This window comes from Oncorhynchus keta, chromosome 5 (genome assembly GCF_023373465.1).
Source record: "Oncorhynchus keta strain PuntledgeMale-10-30-2019 chromosome 5, Oket_V2, whole genome shotgun sequence".
NCBI classification, from domain to species: domain Eukaryota; kingdom Metazoa; phylum Chordata; class Actinopteri; order Salmoniformes; family Salmonidae; genus Oncorhynchus; species Oncorhynchus keta.
Window position 1 is genome coordinate 13509573 of NC_068425.1, and position 9438 is coordinate 13519010.

Consider the following 9438-nt stretch of genomic DNA (forward strand, 5'->3'; position numbering starts at 1 on the left):
CGGTACCTAATGGCAGTCAGGCTACCTCTGGCGAGCACATGGAGGGCTGTGCTGCCCCTCAAAGAAATGCCACCCCACACCATGACTGACCCACCGCCAAACCGGTCATGCTGGAGGATGTTGCAGGCAGCAGAACGTTCTCCACGGCGTCTCCAGACTGCCACGTCTGTCACATGTGCTCAATGTGAACCTGCTTTCATCTGTGAAGAGCACAGGGCGCCAGTGGCGAATTTGCCAATCTTGGTGTTCTCTGGCAAATCCCAAAAGTTCTGCTGTAAGCACAACCCCCACCTGTGGACGTCGGGCCCTCATACCACCCTCATGGAGTCTGTTTCTGACCGTTTGAGCAGACACATGCACATTTGTGGCCTGCTGGAGGTCATTTTGCAGGGCTCTGGCAGTGCTCCTCCTGCTCCTCCTTGCACAAAGGCGGAGGTAGCGGTCCTGCTGCTGGGTTGTTGCCCTCCTAAGGCCTCCTCTACGTCTCCTGATGTACTGGCATGGTAGCGCCTCCATGCTCTGGACACTACGCTGACAGACACAGCAAACCTTCTTGCCACAGCACGCATTGATGTGCCATCCTGGATGAGCTGCACTACCTGAGCCACTTGTGGGGGTTGTAGACTCCGTCTCATGCTACCACTAGAGTGAAAGCACCGCCAGCATTCAAAAGTGACCAAAACATCAGCCAGGAAGCATAGGAACTGAGAAGTGGTCTGTGGTCACCACCTGCAGAACCACTCCTTTATTGGGGGTGTCTTGCTAATTTCCACCTGTTGTCTATTCCATTTGCACAACAGCATGTGAAATTTATTGTCAATCAGTGTTGCTTCCTAAGTGGACAGTTTGATTTCACAGAAGTGTGATTGACTTGGAGTTACATTGTGTTGTTTAAGTGTTCCCTTTATTTTTTTGAGCAGTGTATATTAGGTATAAGTAACCTATTTGCAATGAGTTCCTGTCCTATGTGGTAACGAGTAGGTACAAACACAATCAGATTTTTTCAGTTTAAACCAGCTAGTGCGCTTACTTGTACCTCTTCTTCAGTTTGTGTCTTCCAAAGTGTTGGTATATGTCACTGGGCAAGTGCAACACTTGATTTCTTTACTGGGAATTGAAGATCTAGATTCCACATTCAATATCAGAGGTTATTGTGTGGGACAACGACATGCAATACACATTATGCTCAGGAGATGGTGCTAAAATACCACTGTAGGCCCCTACTTAGATTAGAATGAAGGAAACCGTAATGTTGATCATACAATAAAAAGTATTCTAATTCAACTCCTATTTCAACTATTCCTTTCTAAAGACTGTCAGGTAGCACCTATACTGTTGCGGTTCTTCTTTTCTTAGATGCAGGAAACGGATATGTTAACTTAGTCCAAGCAGAGACATTTGCATCCTCATGATAATGCACTTCTCGTTTTTTTCCGACCATGGCAATAGGTTGCGTGTGCTGTTTTCTATTGCAATTCCTTTCTGGTCCTGTACGTCATAGTAAAGGTGTGGTACATACAGTGGTGGAAAAAGTACCTAATTGTTATACTTGAGTAAAAGTAAAGATTCCTTCATATAAAATAACTCAAGTGAAAGTCACCAGAAGTAAATGTATCAAAGTAAATGTAATTGCTCAAATATATTTAGGTATCAAAAGTAAAAGTATAAACCATTTCAAATTCCTTATATGAAGCAAATCAGACGGCACGATTTTCTTGCTTTTGAAAATTTACAGTTAACCAGGGGCACACTCCAGCACTCAGACATAATTTACAGTTAACCAGGGGCACACTCCAGCACTCAGACATAATTTACAGTTAACCAGGGGCACACTCCAGCACTCAGACATAATTTAAAGTTAACCAGGAGCACACTCCAACACTCAGACATAATTTACAGTTAACCAGGGGCACACTCCAACACTCAGACATAATTTACAGTTAACCAGGGGCACACTCCAGCACTCAGACATAATTTACAGTTAACCAGGGGCACACTCCAACACTCAGTCATAATTTACATTTAACCAGGGGCACACTCCAACACTCAGACATAATTTACAGTTATCCAGGGGCACACTCCAACACTCAGACATAATTTACAGTTAACCAGGGGCACACTCCAGCACTCAGACATAATTTACAGTTAACCAGGGGCACACTCCAACACTCAGACATAATTTACAAACAAAGCATTTGTGTTTATTGAGTCCGCCAGATCAGATGCAGCAGGGATGACCAGGGATTGTCTCTTTATGTGTGTGAATTAGACCATTTTCCTGTCCTGCTAAGCATTCAAAATGTATTGAGTACTTTTGGGTGTCAGGGAAAATGTATGGAGTAGAAAGTACATGATTTTCTTTAGGATTGTAGTGGAGTAAAAGTAAAAGTTGACAAAAATATAAATAGTAAATTAAACTACAGATACCTCAAAAAACAACTTAAGTAGTACTTTAAAGTATTTTTACTTAAGTACTTTACACCACTGGGTACATATTGCTAAAGGTGATGCAGACTTTCAGCCTAAAATATTTTCATTACAAATGCTCACCTTAAAATGCATCTATGTCAAACATTGTATTACACTTGCAACAATTTAGCTAGAAAGCTAAAAAGAACCAGATAAAAGTGATTTAATTGTTAGTACTCCATAAAAGTGATGTATATTTACTCCCTCTAAAAAGGACATTTTAATGTTGCTCACTGGCAGGAAGATGTGACATCACTACAGTTCATTTGTTTTCCAAGAAAGGTTCAAGAGCAGGGCCCATAAATCAAAGAGGTGGATGAGGAGCCTCAGAGAAGCACGGGACCAGTGAGGGCACCAGAGGTCCCACAGTACTTCACAGGTAATTGAGTATTGATTGCATTATAATCAGAATCCTAAAGTGTTCTTCCTTTGTGCTATTTTCTAGTCAATTGTGCAACTTGATCCTTTGCATACAAACATAAAGAAGAATGTGTGGTATAAGTCCTGAAATGTACATAACCTATTGCTCACCTGGTATTTCTAAAACTAACTGGACCGAAGCTTAACATACCTGCAACACAGAGAAGTACATAGGTATTTGAGCTATTGAAAGAAAGTGGTGCCCATGACACATTTTCAAGAAAACCTTTTGAGCTGCCTTTTTATCCTCAACAAAATGCAATTTTGCAATGAAGCCTGTGAAAAGTAATTTCCATCACTTGCATTGCCTGTCTACAGCATTCGAAGAATGACATAGCTGTGAATGCCACCATGCATTCCTGTATGCTTCCTCAATATATGACAAGTTGGCATAGCAGACCTGTGGCACTGTGAAAATGGCCTTACACAATCCTCTCCGGTGTCTCCACACTTCTATCTTGGCCTTTGTTCAAAAACATCCTGTCACAAAACCGCCACAATACTGTGAAAGAAATTATGCTGAATGCCTCAGTCATTCCAACTGTATAATATTATTGATGGTAAAACTGGCAAACGCCTCACAATTTTCTGCATGATAAACCATCGCTATGTGTGTCACTAGTCAGGTAGTCTTTATTCAAGCTTCACCAGTTAAGCAAAGAGCTTTGAAGGGAAAAAAGTGTTTTATGTTTTCTACAATAAACACCACAAAACATGAACTTCATCCTCAGAAATTAACCCTAAACAAAACATGAACTTCATCCTCAGAAAATAACCCTAAACAAAACATGAACTTCATCCTCAGAAAATAACCCTAAACAAAGCCAATTTTTTTGTTTAACCTGATTCGCAACACATCTATGACATCAGAGGCTGGCTCTACTTTGAGGGCGTGTATTTCCATGGAAGCTGCAATGTACTTGTTTCAAGAAACAACGCAATAAGGAACTAGGCTTACCACTTTTTTCTTCAGAAATTCAACCTCATGCTTGAGGGTTGTACTGTTAACACTATTTTGTCTATCAAGCATCAGATGCAATGAAACTATCTGACTATTTGACTATTTTTAGAAGCCATTAGAAGAGAAGTAACTTTTAGAGGCTGGAGAATAGTTTGACGACCTTGATGTGTAATCTAGATGTTATTGCTCAGTATTTCAACTGAACTACACATCCTTTTTTTCCCCCATCCCAGATGATGAACAACATGTTTCAGATGTTTCAGACAGATGAAGCAAAGACAAGACATGTTATATCTCTTCAACAATTAACTGTTGCAGTTTCCCACACACAAATGTTTATTTACAGAAGCAGTACATCCAAAAAGTGGAACATTTCTGGACTTGAGACTACAGCATTTTCATGGCAGAATGGTATTCAAACTGTTTGTATAATATAGAAAAACATATATATATGAGCTCAAGTCCCAAAAATAAAATAAATTGTGAAGTGCAAAAGTGTCTACCGTATAATCACACACAATGATAAGAGCTGTCATTGTCTATTTGCATGGCTTGGTCTGAACAGAAACAGTAAGAAAGGGACTTCCAGGTATCCGACATTGTCCTCCCTGTGAGTTGGGTATGACATTTAGAGGCATGTTCCCCATGGAGCTTTGAGGGATGTCAGACTCCAGACACTTGTTCAGCAGTTTGTCTGAAACCCACTGATCTGAGCAATTTTGTGCCAGGCTCTGTAAAGCCTGATAATTGCCATCACTCGGGGGGAGGCTGCATCCAGGGTCAGGCAGGCTGTGGTAACATGGATCCACATCGTAAATCAGCGGGTCTCTGTCCACATCCTGGAAAACCTTAAGTGGCAGTGGCACATCTATGAAGGCATCAGTTCCTCTCCCACTGTCCTTACCAACCGCCTCACTGAAGCTCTGATATCCAGCAACGACACTGATAACATCGGACACGTTAGAACCGTAGATCAGACTGGTGTCCTCTGATGACGTGGTAGTCTCTGAATCATTACTGGCGCCATCACACGGGTGAAATTAATTGTCGGTTTGCAAGAGGGGTTCACAGTTAGTGGACAAGTTAAGGTCTTGTTGACCAGTACCAAGAAACAGCTGTGGATGGCCATTTTTCAACACATCAGCGTCACCAGAATAGTAGGAGGAGTTACAAAAGAGCAGAGGCCGCGTAGGAAATGCGGACGTCTTGCTTGGTGTTAACTCTTGAAGGGAGTTGATGGGCACTGAGGGGGAGTAGGTAATATTGTTGTAACAAGAGCCTCCAGACTCACTCATGAAATGAAGAGGATTGTAGTCAGATGAACACACACCAATGTCTCGATTTGACTCAGGGCAGTTAATTTCTGTACCATCATCTGTCATAGGAGGGGCTAAGAGCAATGACTGAGGATTCCCATCCAAAGGAACAAGGCTGGGAAAGACTTTGCTCAGGGCCTCTTGAAGATGGCTAATGATCTGCACATTACTAGGCTCCGGGCTCATGGAACATGTGTGGGCATGACCCAGGGAAGACGATGAGTCAAGCTCTGAGCCACGGCCTCTTCCACTGCTCCCATCTACTGTCGCAGGGTTTGTCCTGTAGGGAAAAGACCAGCGGGAAAGTTACAGTGAATTAAAGAGTATTTTCATTGCAAGGACTTGATTGTCCACGCGAATAAGACTGAAACCGAAGACACCTTTTAATTTTGCTATGTTTATATTGCATCAATATGCTCACCATGTTTTTTCTTTGGTGTCCATTTTTGAAGAATCAACATAGATGGAGGATAAAAGTATTTTGGGAGGAGACAATACCTGTGATGGAGAACAAACATCACTAAATGCAAATACACAAATGGAAGCAATTACAGTAGGAAAGTAATGAAGGTTTACAGTTTATTTAAACATGGAATATTGCAGCAATAAGGCCTGAGGAGGTGTGGTAAATGGCCAATATACCATGGCTAAGGGCTGTCTTTATGCACGACACAATGCGGAGTGCCTGGACACAGCCCTTAGCCGTGGTATATTGGCCATACAGCACTAACCGCTGAGGTGCCTTATTGCTATTCTAAACTGGTTACAAATGTAATTAGAATAGTAAAAAAAAATGTCTGGGCTCAAACCACCCAGTTTATAATTAGAGATAGAGCCTCACCTTAGGTACTCCTGGAACCATATACAAAAGGTCTGAGTTTGAACATTTAGGAACATTATCCCACAACTTGGTTTTGAGTCTGCAGAGGGGGAAAATAGGAGGATTTGAAAGCCTATAGGGCCCATATGAAGCTGTATGATAACATATCATAATAATAATGGGTCAGCGGTCAAACGACCTCCACGCATCGCTGTCAAACGCTCCCTGAAACACTTCAGTGAGCAGGCCTTTCTAATCGACCTGTCCTGGGTATCCTGGAAGGATATTGACCTCATCCCGTCAGTAGAGGATGCCTGGTTATTTTTTTAAAATGCCTTCCTCACCATCTTAAATAAGCATGCCCCATTCAAGAAATTTAGAACCAGGAACAGATATAGCCCTTGGTTCTCTCCAGACCTGACTGCCCTTAACCAACACAAAAACATCCTATGGCTTTCTGCATTTGCATCGAAAAGCCCCCGTGATATGCAACTTTTCAGGGACGTTAGAAAAGCCAAGGCTAGCTTTTTCAAGCAGAAATTTGCTTCCTGCAACACAAACACAAAAAAGTTCTGGGACACTGTAAAGTCCATGGAGAATAAGAACACCTCCTCCCAGCTGCCCACTGCACTGAGGATAGGAAACTCTGTCACCACCGATTAATCCACTATAATTGAGAATTTCAATAAGCTGCTAGGTAAAGTCCCCCCTTATCTCAGCTCGCTGGTCACCATAGCAGCACCCACCTGTAGCACACGCTCCAGGAGGTATATCTCTCTGGTCACCCCCAAAACCAATTCCTCCTTTGGCCGCCTCTCCTTCCAGTTCTCTGCTGCCAATTACTGGAACGAACTACAGAAATCTCTGAAACTGGAAACACTTATCTCCCTCACTTGCTTTAAGCACCAGCTGTCAGAGCAGCTCACAGATTTCTGCACCTGTACATAGCCCATCTATAATTTAGCCCAAACAACTACCTCTTCCCCTACTGTATTTATTTATTTTGCTCCTTTGCACCCCATTATTTCTATTTCTACTTTGTACATTCTTCCACCGTAAAAATCTACCATTCCAGTGTTTTACTTGCTATATTGTATTTACTTTGCCACCATGGCCTTTTTTTTGTCTTTACCTCCCTTATCTCACCTCATTTGCTCACATTGAATATAGACTTATTTTTCTACTGTATTATTGACTGTATGTTTGTTTTACTTAATGTGTAACTCTGTGTTGTTGTATGTCTCGAACTGCTTTGCTTTATCTTGGCCAGGTCGCAATTGTAAATGAGAACTTGTTCTCAACTTTCCTACCTGGTTAAATAAAGGTGAGATAAAAATAAATAAATAAAATATGTTTGTGGAAACAGACATACTGTCACCTACAGACATGTCAGGATAACTTACCTAACACTGCACCAAAACAAAGCACTTGTGATGATGATAACAGCAATGCAGCTGAAAACAATGACAATCTGGAGCACTTTCTGAGATGATGCAGCTGTAGAGCAGAGAAGAATATACAATGAGCTACAAGGTGAAAGTGGAATTAAGGTTTGAAAACCCATGGATGATAAATCTCATTTAATCACTTACGGTTAGTGAATTCCAACTCTTCACTCCAGTCACTGAAATGGCCGCTCCGGGCAGTATAGGTTCTGACCTTCAGAGCATAAATGGTGTTTGGCTCCAAGTCTCTGCCAAGTAATTCATAGGAAGTTGTTGATTCATTTTTGGACACCTGTAGGAACAAAGGAAAGGACCAGAGGGAAAGTTGTCTTGCTGATGTGATAGCAAACAGGGGAATGATGTAATATGAGGGATTTATTATATCCCCATCCTTTACCACATCTGTTTCTCCTTTCTTTCTGTAGCTCAATTCGGCAATCAAGTTCTTAGAAAACACTTCATTATCAGGGTAGTTTGTCTTCCATTTGACCAGGAAATTCCCATTTTCTGTTGGTTTCACCTCTTGGATGGTGGGGGTTTTGGGTTTTACTGTACAGGGCAATGATAGGGATGGTTTGACATATCAATCAATTAAAGCATGGTTTAGTTTCATGCGATATTCATTATAACAGTAATTCATTTTCAAATAGCAATCTGCATATGTAGATGCAACTCACTGGTGTAATTGATACTGAGGACTTCGGAATTTAGGCGCTTCCCAGAATTCCAAAGTGTTGCATTAAACTCCTCCCCAATAATAAGGTGCATTGGATCAATAGAGCATCGACATTTGGAAACATCATTGGACCTCTCCTTTAACTTGAAAGTACAATCATTCTTGCCTCTGGGAAATAAGTTGAATAATTATGCAGTTTTGAAATGAAATATGACTTCTTGGTGAGATTAACATCGACAATAGAAAAACTTAAACAATAATAAACGTACATATTTTGTGCGTCCAATATGTTCAATGTCATGCTGTATTCAGCACACTTAGACTTGTCAGTAGTAAAATGACAAACCATAGTTTCGTCATAGTCGTTGAAGCATTGAAGATTTCCGTCACTCATTGCTACAAGTAATTAACAAACAAAAAGCTTGTCAAATATTAATCATGATCAGGCAAAAATACCGTGGTTAAATCTACTTACATGTTTATAGGCTGTGTTAAAAAGACTGCTTACCATCATCAGCTATCAAAGTCCCAAGGGTTGTGACTATAATAAGCAATAGAAACATTTTTGCTGAATACTTGAGAGTAAACCACACAGTATAATTCAATCTGAAATCAGAAAGAAAAAAAGGTTTCCTGTTAGTGTTTAAATTCCTGCACGTTAAAATAGGCTACATGTTAGCCTAAATGTGAAGAAGTGATTATTAATACAGTAATACGTTTTTTTTTACCGTAATACGTTATTTATTATAGTAATACGGTTTTTGTGGGTCAAAAGTTGTTGCTTTTGTTAATAGACCTAACTTTCCCACCAGATTCCCTTGATTACACAGAGATATAGCAAATAGAAAGTCACTCACCCACACAATGATATATTATAGTTTTGAGGACGTACTCATTCCTTTAAAAGAACAAACAAAAAACAATGAATCTATAATACATGATATAGTCTTCATACGATATATAGTGATAACAATCATTCGTCACTTTACACAAATAGAAATAGCTGCGGTTTTGACAACTACGAATTGCTTACTGGAAATGACAGTTCCAACATGACACACCTTTCATGGGAAGGTCTTTTGGTTGGCCCTCCTCCTATGACCATATCGCACGCACGCACGCTTTGTTTTTGTTTTATGGTTGATTACAACCTTCGAAGTACAACAATGACATCTTAATAATATTGCAATGTTTTTGCAACTTGATCTATTGCCGGGAAGTCCGGTTGCAGATAAAGACATGGACTGACACTGAGCCACTGAGTTTCCAATCTAAACCAGAGCTAATGTACTTAAGTTTGGTCTACCAGTCCGCTTGGGGGCGGTAGCACC

At 40.8% G+C, this 9438-nt stretch overlaps 1 pseudogene; it reads right to left on the minus strand.

Moving 5' to 3' along the window:
* Positions 1-4168: 4168 nt before the first annotated feature.
* Positions 4169-9406, minus strand: LOC118365310 (uncharacterized; annotated as a pseudogene).
* Positions 9407-9438: the final 32 nt, after the last annotated feature.